This window comes from Sphaerodactylus townsendi, unplaced genomic scaffold, assembly GCF_021028975.2.
Source record: "Sphaerodactylus townsendi isolate TG3544 unplaced genomic scaffold, MPM_Stown_v2.3 scaffold_440, whole genome shotgun sequence".
NCBI classification, from domain to species: Eukaryota; Metazoa; Chordata; class Lepidosauria; order Squamata; family Sphaerodactylidae; genus Sphaerodactylus; species Sphaerodactylus townsendi.
This window is the reverse complement of record NW_025950628.1, coordinates 243-13,571: the sequence shown is the minus strand read 5'-3', so window position 1 is coordinate 13,571 and position 13,329 is coordinate 243. Positions and strand designations below refer to the sequence as shown.

General features: G+C 49.3%; 1 long non-coding RNA gene across 1 annotated transcript; it reads right to left on the bottom strand.

Moving 5' to 3' along the window:
• Window positions 1-2,248: 2,248 nt before the first annotated feature.
• LOC125425424 lies at window positions 2,249-9,718 on the bottom strand. Its single transcript, XR_007243361.1, has 3 exons — window positions 9,592-9,718; window positions 8,651-8,736; window positions 2,249-2,333 (listed from the first exon to the last, which is right to left on the bottom strand). It is a non-coding gene; the product is annotated as an uncharacterized LOC125425424 (long non-coding RNA).
• Between the last annotated feature and the right edge of the window lie 3,611 nt (window positions 9,719-13,329).

Below are 13,329 nucleotides of genomic sequence, written 5' to 3'. Positions count from 1 at the left end.
GATCTACCTCCAGTAACACCCCCACACGAAACATAAATTGCTGGAGGTTGTGAGGTTTCCGAATTATGTAGCCCTGGTCTGAATATCTCTATTCCTGAGATTCCACTAGCATCTTCAGAGATGCAAACACACAGCCTGGAAAAACCCGCCACAACCTAACAGCAAACGTTTCACAAAATCCTTTCTGCCAGAGACTAAACATTTATTTAACAAGGCATAACATGGCTTTGTCAGGCTATTCACCTGCCCTTCCTTGAACCTTTGAAAGTGGGGCAGTGGGAGATGGGCCTTACCCTTTTTGGGCCCCATACCATTGAACCCCCTGAAGCAAAGTTCCCCAAACCTGGATGTTGTCATCCAGAGACTTTCCTGAAGATATCCTGAAAGTTTTGTGACTGTATCTTCACAAATGTGCACCCCACAGCCTCCACCAGAAATTCCCCATTGACAGCAGTGGAGCAAAGTCACTGCAGAATGAAGAATCTTGGGCAAATTTCTGGGGGTGCCTGTCAGGGGTGCATTTTTAAAGCCAGTGGTGCCAAAGTTTTAGGATATCACCAGGAGACTGTCCTGATGATACTCTCCAAGTTTGGTGCAGTTTGGTTCAGGGGGAGAAAACATATGGACACTCAAAGGGGTAGCCCCTATCTCCTAAGCTCCCATTGGAAAGAATGGGGTTGGGGGCACCCCTTTGGGGGTCCATAACTTTGGCTCCCCTGAACCAAACTGCACCAACTTGGGGAGTATGATACCCTGAAATTCTGGTGCCAATAAGACTGAAAGTGTGTCCCCTACAGGCTGAAATGTGAAATAAAACCTAAAAATAAAAACGCATACGAATTTCTCAGATGTTCCCACAGATTCACATGTGTCCAAATCTGCCAGGTTCGGGATTCGGCCGATCCGAATCCATTGATCCGAAACTGATTCGAATCTGAATCTGCCCGAATCTCTTTGGTATCGTCAAACCCTAGTAATAGGTTCCACGTGAAGAAAAAGCGATTCCACCTAATCATCAGGAAAAACTTCCTGACAGTAAGGGCTATTCAAAAGTGGAATGCACTAACTTGGACTGTGGTGGAGTCTCCTTCTTTGGAGGTATTCAAAGAGAGGCTTGATGGCTGTGATGGATTCACCCAGAAAAGGGTTAATAGTTTTGATAAGGTGCAGCCTCAACAATTCCCTTATACGGAAATACCTCGTGATTGGCTGGCAGAGGTGCAGTTCACCTAGAGCCACAGGTAGGGGGAGCTGAGACGTACTATAAAAACAAGGAAAAGCCTGTCAGTGAAACAACATTCTTCCGACTCTTATTCTGCTTCTGTTGGAACTGTCTGTGTGTGAAGGGGCACAGATTCAGCAGACAGACACAGATCGTGTCAGCACCCAGTTCCTTGAGTCTGGATATTGTGTCCAGTTCCAGTGTGGCCAGTAAGGAACCAGTGAGAGGAAGGCTAGGAGGGCAGAGTACTCAATATCTCAGACTTAGAGAGAAACAGTGGCTGTAAGAGGTTGGATAGCCTGAAGATCTGAAATAGGGAAACTTCATGTGGGGGCCCTCCAAAAGTCAGTGACCATTCCCCTTTGATGTTAAAGGATGGGTGACCCCCATCTCTTATTAGCTCCCTTTGGAAACAATGGGGGAAGGGAGCACCCCTTTGGGAGTCCATAACGTTAGACCCCCTGAACCAAACATCACCAAACCTGGGTGGTATCCTCAGGAGAGTCTCCTAAAGATACCCTGAATTTTTGGTACTTCTAGCCTAAAAACTGTGTCCCCTCCAGGCCAAAAACTGAAAAAACACTAAAAATACAAAAAACACAAACCTGAATTTTTGCACGCACCCCAGGCGCATGCCTGGTGCAACATGCACCCCCTGGCCCCATTGTGGCTTTGCCTCTGATTGGAACTCTTTCTTTCTGGCTCCCCGCCTTCCTCTCTGGTCTCTCCTGTCCCTGTCTGGCCCACAAATACACCCCCTGTCCTTTATAGACAGCTGCAGTCCTTACCCACCCTCCCCCCACAACTGCAGAGGCCCAACTCACAAAGCTATTTGCATGGGTAGGCCCATTCATCCCAGAGATTACATTTTTAAGCCTGCAGAATGCTTTGGCAAGAGGAGAAAGGGAGGAAGATCTCAGAACATCAGCATTTTCCACTGGCATTTTGTGGAATACAAACTACTCTGTCTTATAGGGCAGCAACATGTTCCCAAATCAGCAAGTAAAGTCCAGGAGAAATACTTACCACTTCTCTAACGTCTGTCCGAATCCATTTTACAGGGTTGTCTTGGGAAGAATTGCCAGCTGCTCTCTTCATCCTGAAGTCTCGCCTAGCAGCGGTAAAGACAGAATATGGATATGTGCTATCTGCTGAGAAAAATAGCTTAACCTCATATCTGTAAAGGATTCAATGGTGTTGATGAGCGGGTCAGCCGCCTGGCCTTGACTACATTCCACAACCCGGGCGATGGGCCAGCTTCTGCGGCGGAGACCTTATCTCTGCGAGGGAGATGAGACCTCCGTTCCCATGGGAATCCGGGAGGGGGGATGGGATGGACAGAGTTATAACCTGTGCTTCTGGCGGGAGATATCATTCCTGCCACGGCGTGTACGTGAGCTTTCTAGGATGTCTGAATAAACGGTCTTTTACACCCAAAAAGCCTTTTATTTCTGCTTCTATGGAATTCCTTACATTGTGGCAGGAATCTATCGTTCATCTATCTTCCTAGTGGACCTCTGGTGTCTCGGCATGGAGAGGTTGAATATTTCTGTGGAAGGTGCGGTAGCCCCCAAAGAGGGCTCCGAGCTTTCCCTTCTGGATTTGGAGGAACCGGCAGGAGAACGGGTCTCGCTGGTAACTCTTTCCCGTCCTCGTATCAGCACGAGTCTTCCCTTACTTCGTTGGGACGAGGGACGAGGAGACGACCATGGGGACTTACATGAGTCGTTTGGGGCGCTGTCTATGGATCGAGCGCCTGTGGATCGGATATCTGCCCGTTTCCGTATGGATTACAAACCTCAGATGCAACCTGTTGCGGAGGAGACGGGCCTGACCACCTTTCATGCGGCTACACAGGAGTCCATTGAACGATTCCTGGACTCGTATTTTGGTGATGCTCCCAAGAATCCACCGTGGCATAGCACTGGGGCCCGTCCGAAGACCACCGTTGAAACCGGGACTATATCGGGGATTGGGAGGGGTATCCGTACCAGCTTCCGATCGGACCCCCCAGATCCCGGATCAGCCGCGGCACCTGAGGTGCCCCGTGGAGCCACCGGTGGGCACGATGTCCTGCGCTCAGATGAAGAGGAATCCGAAGAAAGCCTGCATTCCCATCCGGATCTATTCCCTCTCCCATCGAAAGAGAGCTGGGATGAGGAAGTAGGCCGACTGCGGGATGCCCAAGAAGCATGGGGCCGTGAACGCCAGCTATGGGAAGAGGAACGAGAACAGCTGCAGAAAGAGCGTGAAAACCTGCAAAGAGACCGGGAACAGCAGCGCAAAGAAATCCAACTCGAATTGGACCGTGCCAAAGACGCGCTGCAACGGCAATATGTGCAGAACCTATCAGTCCATGATAAAGTCCTGGAACACTCCAAACTGGACTTACAGCGTCAACGCGAAAACGTTCAGGCCTTGCGTACGCAAAGTGAACTAACTGCAGCTGTTCAACGAGACGAATTGGCCAAACTGGAACGAGAGAAAGCAGCTTTGCATGCGCACCAAGATGCATTGACTCGCAAGGAGAGAGAGCTGGCCGCCTTGGAGAGGGAACTGAAGAAGCAGCAGAACAGGATGCCCCAAGTCGGAGTCTACGCTGTCACTGGTACAGCCGGCGCCAGAGGGGCGACGCTGCTGGGTCCTGCCACCTTCCAAGGACCGGCTCCCACCAGAACACCAGCGGCACCGGCGTTGGTACCTCCACCGATTCCGGCCCCCCCTGCGCCGCTGCCTCAACCTGCGCAACCGCCGCCCCAGCGGGCGCCAAGGGCCGTGGAGAGAGGATATTACAGACCTCCAATACCTGCCCGTTTTGATGGGACCGCTTCCAAACTTCCCTACTTTATCCTGCAACTCGATGCCCACATGGAGGACTATGACGATTTATACCGGTCTGAACGCGAAAAAATACGGGACATCGGCTCCGTCCTGGATGGGGCGGCAGCCGACTGGTTTGTGACTCTTTTGAACCTGCAAGATGAAGATACTCGCACGGTGCCGGCGTTCCTCCAAGCCTTAAGGGCTCGCTTCCAAGATCCGGGTGCTGAAAATGAAGCTATTCGCACCATCAAATCTATTCAGCAAGGCAACCGCTCGTTTGCAGAATTTGCCCGTGAATTTCGTGCGGCGGCTGCTCGACTCCCTCCTGAGTGGCCTGAGCGCATGAAATGTGAATACTTCTCGGATGCTGTCGATGGCAAACTGCGTGAAACGGTGTTTTTAATTCGGATCCCCCGCACTATTGCTGATTGGATCGAATTGGGATCCCAGGTGGCGTCCTGTTTGGAATACGCTCGTGCCGGGGGCCGCCCACGCCCAAAACCCACCACTACGACCACCACTGCGACCACCAAGCCAAGCCCAGCAGCCTCTACCGAAACCACCTCCGAGCGCCGTCGCCGACTGGGATTGTGTCTTTACTGCGGAGGACCGGGTCATCTAGCCGCCAACTGCCCGAAAAAACAGAAGCCAACCGCTCCGGCCGCGCGCACCCCATCTGCCAAGCCACCACGCAAATCCGGGCCGCCCCCAACAGGCTCGTCTAAGGCAGTTACCGAAGGCGACCCAGAGGAGGGGAAAGCAGCTGTTTGCCTTTCTTCAGCCCCCATGGATATGGGTTCGACTCCAGACGCGGTGAGTGAAGGCAGCGCTCCCATTACGATCCAAGCGTTTCTGGCCAACCCCGCTAAGCATACTCGTATTATAGCCTCAGCCCTTGTAGATTCTGGGTGCACCCATTGTTTAATGCGGCCCCAGGTGGCAGAGGAACTAGGTCTAGACCGAGTCCCCCTGGCTAAGCCCATACCATTCACCCAAATGGACGGCAGTCCTCTCGGGAGCGAAGGTCCGGCCCAGTTCAAAACGCAACCGGTTCTCCTCCGCTGCGCTGACCATTGGGAGAAAATTAATTTTATTCTGGCGCCAGTAGCCAAACACTCCATAGTTCTGGGCATGCCATGGTTGTTGTTGCATGAACCAAAATTTATTTGGAAAGAAAGGATCTTGGAATTCACTGACCCTCCCTGCGGAGAACACATGAATTGGGGGGAAAACTCGGCTTCTCCTGACATACCCCCCCCCCGGCTTCATCAGCGATGCACGCTCTAATTGCTCCCGATTCTACCGGCATTCCACCGGCTTACCAGGATTTAGCCAGAGTATTTCAGGAGCAAGAATGCGATCAGTTGCCACCCCATAGAGACACTGACTGCAAAATCGTACTACAGCCAGGGGCGCAACTGCCCAAAGGTAGAATCTACCGCATGAGTCCCAATGAGGAGAAGGAACTTCGTGCCTTCTTAGACAAGAACCTCGCTCGCGGGTTCATACGGCGGGCTACCAAACACACCCATGCTGCTCCTGTATTGTTTGTTAAAAAAAAGGATGGGTCCTTGCGGCTCTGCACAGATTACCGAGGACTCAATGCGGTCTCCCTGTCCAATAAATACCCTTTGCCATTAATCAAGGACCTTTTAGACGCATTGGGCAAGGGACGCATCTTTACTAAGTTGGACTTGAGAGAAGCTTACTACAGGGTCAGAATTGCGGAAAGCTATGAACACTTGACCGCATTTAACACGAAGTTTGGACAGTTTGAATACTTAATAATGCCATTCGGGTTAAGTGGGGCCCCCGGAGCTTTTATGGCCCTTATCAACGAAGTTCTCCATGATTTATTGTACAAGGGAGTAGTGGTGTACTTAGATGACGTTTTAATTTATTCGCAAACCATGGAAGAGCATGAAGCATTGGTTCGGGAAGTATTGAAACGTTTGCTCAACAACTCCCTCTTTGCCAAACTTTCTAAATGTTGTTTCCACCAAACTTCTATCGACTATTTGGGTTACCGGATCTCGCCCGAGGGGCTAAAAATGGATCCTGCTAAAATTGATGCAGTCCTCCAATGGCCTGCCCCTACCAATCGAAAGGAACTCCAATCTTTCCTAGGTTTTGCTAATTTCTATCGTGACTTTATACCCCAATTCGCTGAACTGACTCTCCCACTCACAGACCTCTTACGCACTAAGGGTAGAGATCCACAGACTGCCAAGCCCGGGGCCCCCCTTTCCTGGTCCAAAGAATGTCAGACAGCCTTTCAGCTTTTAAAATCTGCTTTTACTACCGAACCTATCCTGAAACACCCTGACCCAGATCTCCCGTTTGTGGTTCACGTGGATGCCTCGGACAAAGCGCTTGGGGCAGCCCTGTTGCAGAGAAATAAAGATGATAGGCTGGTTCCGTGTGCTTATTTATCAAAGAAATTCTCCGGTGCTGAGCTCAACTGGACTGTTGGGGATAAAGAGACTGCGGCCATCAAAGTAGCACTCTCCACTTGGCGTCACTGGCTGGAGGGGGCTAAACACCCCTTTCAAGTTTGGTCGGATCACAAGAACTTGGCCACCCTCTCCACCCCCCTCAAGATGTCCGCGAAACAACTTCGTTGGGCCGATTTCTTTTCTCGTTTCTCTTTCACTGTCCATTTTTTCCCCGGAAAAACCAATAAACTGGCTGATGCGCTCTCGCGCCTACCCGGGGAGGGGGGTGGAGCTACCTTACGGGACATTCCACGCACTGTTCTCTCCCCCTCCCAATTGGGGCTGGCTGTCACCCGATCTCAGACGTCCACTCCTCCTTCTCTGCCCATTCCCAGCCTGGTCTCTCCTTTCCTACGGGAACTCGAGGAGGCGGGGCTGCGCGAGCCACCAGCGGAGGAAGGTGACTCCCAATTGCGTCTGGAGAATGGTGTTTGGCGGCGGGGGGATTGTTGGTACATGCCTCCCCCCCTCCGTAAGCAGGTTCTCGAGGCCTGTCATGATGCCCGCTCGGCTGGACATTTTGGCTTCCTAAAAACTCTGCATTTGGCCCGCCGTCAATTTTGGTGGCGCGCAATGCGCAAGGACATTGAGACGTATGTTAAAGGTTGCTCTGTTTGTGCGGAAGCCAAGAACGTTCCGGGAAAACCCCATGGTCTGTTGAAACCTCTCCCGGTGGCCTCCCGCCCCTGGGAAGTCATCTCCATGGATTTTATTACGGATTTGCCAGAAAGTCAGGGCAACACGGTCTTGTGGGTGGTGGTGGACTTATTTTCTAAACAAGCCCATTTCATCCCATGTGCTTCCATCCCCTCCGCTCCTAAGTTAGCGCGTCTGTTCATTCAGCATATTTATCGTCTACACTCCGCCCCCGTTAAGGTGGCCTCCGACCGCGGGCCCCAATTCATTTCAAAGTTCTGGAAGGCTTTTCTAGGTTTGTTGGGGGCCGCCCCGGCGGTTGCCGCCCCCTACCACGTTCAAAGTGACGGTGAGTCAGAGAGAACGAACAGAACCCTGGAGCAGTATTTACATTGTTACACCAACTACCACCAAGACAATTGGTGCGAGCTAATTCCGTTTGCAGAATACGCCTATAATAATGCGGTTCATAGCAGTACAAAAAAAACCCCCTTCGAAATTGTGTCTGGTCGGTCCTTCCCTCCGTTGCCACAACTACCTGCGGAAGCATTGGATCCTCCGGAGTTTCAGCAGTGGATTTCGTCTCTGGCCGAGGGGTGGAAAATGGTCCAGACTGCCTTACAGCAGGCTAAAGACTCCCAAAAACTTCAAGCGGATAAGCACCGCTCGGATTTCCCTTTGCGTGTGGGCGCCTGGGTGTATTTGTCTACCAAAAATCTCAGAGACGTACATAAATTTTCAAAACTGGGCAAAAGATTCGTGGGACCTTTTCAGATTACTAAAGTGATTAATGATGTCACTGCCCGGTTGGACTTGCCTAATTCTCTAAGTAATATCCATCCTGTCTTCCATTCCAGTTTACTCAAGGAGGCTCCCGTTTCCGATGCCTGGCACGACCCGCCGAAGAGACCCCCACCGACTATTATTGATGGCCACAAGCATTACGAAATTGACGCCATCCTGGACTCTCGCTTTAATCGCAAACGCTTGCAATATTTAGTCTCTTGGGTGGGGTATTCCTCTGGGTATAATCAATGGGTTTATTCCGAAAATATTGACGCCCCCGCCCTCATTTCTGCTTTCCATCGCACCTTTCCGCACAAACCTGGGGGGGAGAAGTCTTTTTTAAGGGAGGCAGAGTGTAAAGGATTCAATGGTGTTGATGAGCGGGTCAGCCGCCTGGCCTTGACTACATTCCACAACCCGGGCGATGGGCCAGCTTCTGCGGCGGAGACCTTATCTCTGCGAGGGAGATGAGACCTCCGTTCCCATTGGAATCCGGGAGGGGGGATGGGATGGACAGAGTTATAACCTGTGCTTCTGGCGGGAGATATCATTCCTGCCACGGCGTGTACGTGAGCTTTCTAGGATGTCTGAATAAACGGTCTTTTACACCCAAAAAGCCTTTTATTTCTGCTTCTATGGAATTCCTTACAATATCCACTGAAGATCAATGTGATTGGAATAACCCTACCTGGTATTATCAACTGTGCCAGCATGGTGAGAATAGACTCTGTGGGTATTGTAGGCAGTAAGAGAAATAGACCCGCCGGTATTTGTCTAGGAAGAGAGAAAGATGTTGGTGACATGAACAAGAACAAAGCTCCATCCACCCTTTAGAAGCCTTTCTAGAAGTCTTGATGTGCCAGATCAGATTAGTGAGTGGAGTGTTCAACTAGCATCTGTGGGGTCCAGGCTTAAATCTGCACTCAGCCATGAAGCTTGTAAATAAAAAAAATGATTTTTTGTTTAAACTTTACAAGCCTCTGATGCCAGTTTATTTTAGTCATCCTTTTGTGTCTGCAAATTCCAATTACTTTGTATGTTCTTACTCCCCATTTCCTCCACAAAAGGAAGCAGGTGCATAAAAAGAAGAAAGTGGTCCTTCCATAGAGAAGTTTGGCAGCATCTCCCTCCTCTTACATTTTAAAGGCAATTATTCCCTATGGAACTTGGAGGCCATGATTAGCTTTTTGCTTAGGGGAAGAGAGGCTTTGGACAAGAAGCAAAGGGTCACCAGGAAACCAAATGGCAGGCACCTCAGCAACTACCTGCAACTTGGGATCAATGATAGAAGGAGAAGATAAAACAGCACAGCAAAAGTCTATTTGAATAGAAGACCTCACTTTAAGATCTGTAATAACAGAAGGAAGGAAGGAAGGAAGGAAGGAAGGAAGGAAGGAAGGAAGGAAGGAAGGAAGTCTAGCGTTGGATGTCAGAAAAGAGCATCCATGGCTGCCCTTCCTTTTTTATTTGCTTCTTGGGGATATATCTTCTCTGTACCTAGCCAAGCTCTAATTTTTTATATAAAACAAGACCTCAAAACAAAATTTTCAATTGTTTTTGGGGAAAAAAGAAACTAGATCCATGTCTGCATCTTTCAGCAGGTGATCACTGAATATGAATTTCAATCACCATGTTCATCACCCAGGAGATCTTGGAAGGTGCATATATCTTTTGAACCACCGTGAAGTAAAAAGAAGCAATTCTCTCCATGAGTTTGTTCTTCCGTAAATTCCAATAATCAGTGTTTGGCATGATTCTGGAAAGAAACAGTAGTAAATATATGAAGCACTTAGTTACTTCGGTTGAAATATAGAGAATTTTTCTGCCGATGAAATGCTTTTTCTTCCTGTCCTACCCTCTCCACCTTATATCTACAGTAATAAAAGACTGCATCCATCCATTTGTGCATTATGTGCCTCAAAGCTACAAGCTCAAAACTGTCAACAAGGTACGGGATTATTGTGCAAATAGCACGTCAAATAGGAAAGGGTTTCAAATATCCTGGACCATGTAATCCCCAGATACCCCCTCCCCATTCACTTTTCCAATAAAAAACATGGTTGTCTGTAGAGTTGGTCAATACTAAAAAAATTCGGTAAAATTCGGATTGGGGTGTTTGGTGGCATAAAATGCTTTGTATGGCTGAATCCGAATCATAGCCAATTCAGATATGCCCGGAAATTCGGGTAAATTCCAAAAATTCAGGTCCGTTCTATTATTTTTTGAATTTTTGGTGTTTTTACACGTTTTGGCCTGCAGAGGGTGCAATTTTAAAGCTAGTGGCACTAAACGTTGAGGATTTCATCCGGAGACTGTCCTGATGATTCTCCCCAAGTTTGGTGAAGTTTGGTTGGGGGGGGCAAAGTTATTGACCCTCAAAAGGGGTGCCCCATCCCCCATTGTTTCCAAAGGAAGCTAACAGGAGATGGGGGCTACACTTTTGAAGGTCCATAACTTTGGACCACCTGAACCAAACCTCACCAAACTTGAGGAGTATCATGACAATACGTGTATGATACCCTGAAATTTTGGTGACAGTAGCTCTAAAACTGCGCCCCTCACAGTCACCCAAAGAAATTTCCCCAGATTCTGTGCTCTGTAGTGGCTGGCTGGCTCCATTGCAGCCAAAGGGAAATTTCTGTGGGAGGGCTGTGGAGTGCACATTTCTCATGGTAAACCCACAAAACTTTCAGGGTGTCTTCAGGAGAGTCTCTTCATGACCCCATCCAGGTTTGGTGACCGTTGCTTCAAGGGGTTCAATGTTATGGGTAGGGTCCATCTCCCACTGTCCCCCACAAGCAAAGTTCCTCAAACCTGGATGGTGTCATCCAGAGACTCTCCTAAAGATACCCTGAATGTTTTGTGACTGTACCTTGATAAATGTGCACCCCACAGCCCTCCACCAGAAATTCCCCATTGACAGCAATTCAGAAGTCACTGCAGAAAAAAGAATCTTGGGCAAATTTTTGGGGGTACCTGCCGGGGCACATTTTTAGACATATCAGCACCAAAATATCAGGGTCCAAAGTTATGGACCTTCAAAATGGTAGCCACCATCTCCTTAGCACCCATTGGAAACAATGGGGAATAGGGGGCCCCCTTTGAGGGTCCATAACTTTGCCCCCCCCTGAACCAAACTGCACCAAACTTGGGGGGGTGTCATCAGGACAGTCTCCTGATGATACCCTGAAATTTTGGTGCCACTAACTTTAAAAATTCCAGTTTGCATGTTTCACCGCTCTTGCACATGAAGCCTGCTGGAGGGAGTGAGCGGTGAAACACGCAAACCAGCATTTTTAAAGATAGTGACACCAAAATTTCAGGGTATCATCAGGAGACTGTCCTGATGATACCCCCAAAGTTTGGTGCAGTTTGGTTCAGGGGAGCCAAAGTTATGGACTCTCAAAGGTGTAGTCCCCGTCCCCTATCAGCTCCCATTGGAAACAATGGGGGATAGTTGCACCCCTTTTGAGAGTCCATACCTGAACCAAACTGCACCAAACTAGGTGGGCATCATCAGGACAGTCACCTGATGATACCCTAATAATTCAGTGTCGATACATCTCAAAATGCGTCCCCTGCAGGCACCCCCAGAAATTTGCTCAAGATTCTTTGTTCTGCAGTGACTTAGCTGTATTGCTGTCAATGGGGAATTTCTGGTAGAGGGCTGTGAGGTGCACATTTCTGAAGGTATAGTCACAAAACTTTCAGGGTATCTTCAGGAGAGTCTCTGGATGACACCATCCAGGTTTGGGGAACTTTGCTTCAGGGGGTTTGATTCTATGGGACCCAAAAACGGTAGGGCTCATCTCCCACTGCCCCCTGAAACAAAGTTCCCCTGTTCGTTCTCCCCGTTAATCCGCGTTCTGGCACGATCTGGTTGCAAGTGGCATAGACCCCATTAACACAGTTCAAAGCTGATCCGAGGGGAGGGATGAGGGTTGAAACCCTGACTCATTTCCCGCCCTGGAGTGTGACGCGGAATTCGGGCAATCAATCAGCGCTGCAATGCGTGCACAGCCTTTCCTTGGTTTCGTTTCTGCTTTTGCAATCAGCCAGCAGAAGAGGACATAAAACATTAAACAGTCAATGTGAAACTTTGAATTGTTAATGGTTTACACAGGTAACGATTGACTGCTTGCACAGTTAAACAGTTAAATGTTAAATGAATTGTTGAAGGCTTTCACGGCCGGAATCACTGGGGTGCTGTGTGGTTTCTGGGTTGTATGGCCGTGTTCTAGCAGCATTCTCTCCTGACGTTTCGCCTGCATCTGTGGCTGGCATCTTCAGAGGATCTGAACCTTCAGATCCTCTGAAGATGCCAGCCAAAGATGAAGGTGAAACGTCAGGAGAGAATGCTGCTAGAACACGGCCATACAACCCAAAAACCACACAGCACCCCAGTTAAACATTAAACTTTTACATGCTGGTTTTTTTTATCATGCCCCTACAATGTATGTTTCCGCAGTGGGAAAAGGTCCCGCCCCATCAAGGCACGCCAGCCAATCAGGGGAGACCGGCGAAGCGAGCTCGCCTGGTAGTGGGGATTGCTAACAGTTCTGCAACCGGGTGTGTCTGCTGTGTGATTGCTGTGGTGGGGAGGGAGAAACTCCGATGAAGAGGACACAGTTTCACAATGAACAGGTTTGGATCTGCGTGCAAATTTCAAGTGGGGATTCGACCATAGAAGGAGAGGGACCAGGGAACCGCTCGTGAGTCTGAAGCTACAGAATAGATTTGACGTTCTCTCTCTCTTGTCAGGGGGGATCAGGAACAGGCACAGGAGCAAGAAAGTCAACCTTCAGATAATGTGCAAATGGCAGAAGGTTCAACCCACGGAATGGCCCCTGCAAAACCCCAGAGGAGGCATGTGATGGTGGGAGGGGATTCCCTGGTGAGGGGAACAGAAGCAGTGATTTGCAGGCCTGACAAGATGACTCGAGAGCAGTGCTGTGAACCTGGGCAAAAATCCATGATCTCACAGAGAGGCAGAAAAGACTTGTCAAGTCCACTCACTGTTACCCCTTTCTGTTGATCAACATGGGAACAAATGGCAGTATAAGATGGAGCTTTCGGGACATCACAAGAGATTTTGAGGCTCTGGGAAGGAAGCTGAAGGATTTTGATGCACAAGTTGTCATTTCATCTCTACTCCCAGTTGGAGGGCATGGCCCAGAGAGGGAGAGAAAAACATAGGAGAGGTGAACAACTGGTTTCGCAGGTGCCACTAGGAACATTTTGGCTTCTTGGACCATGGTCTACGGTTTCATGAAGATGGACTACTGCAAAGGGATGGGTTGTGCCTCACGGCTGTCGGTACAAAAATTCGTGCTAGGAGGCTCACAAACCTGATCAGGAGGATTTTAA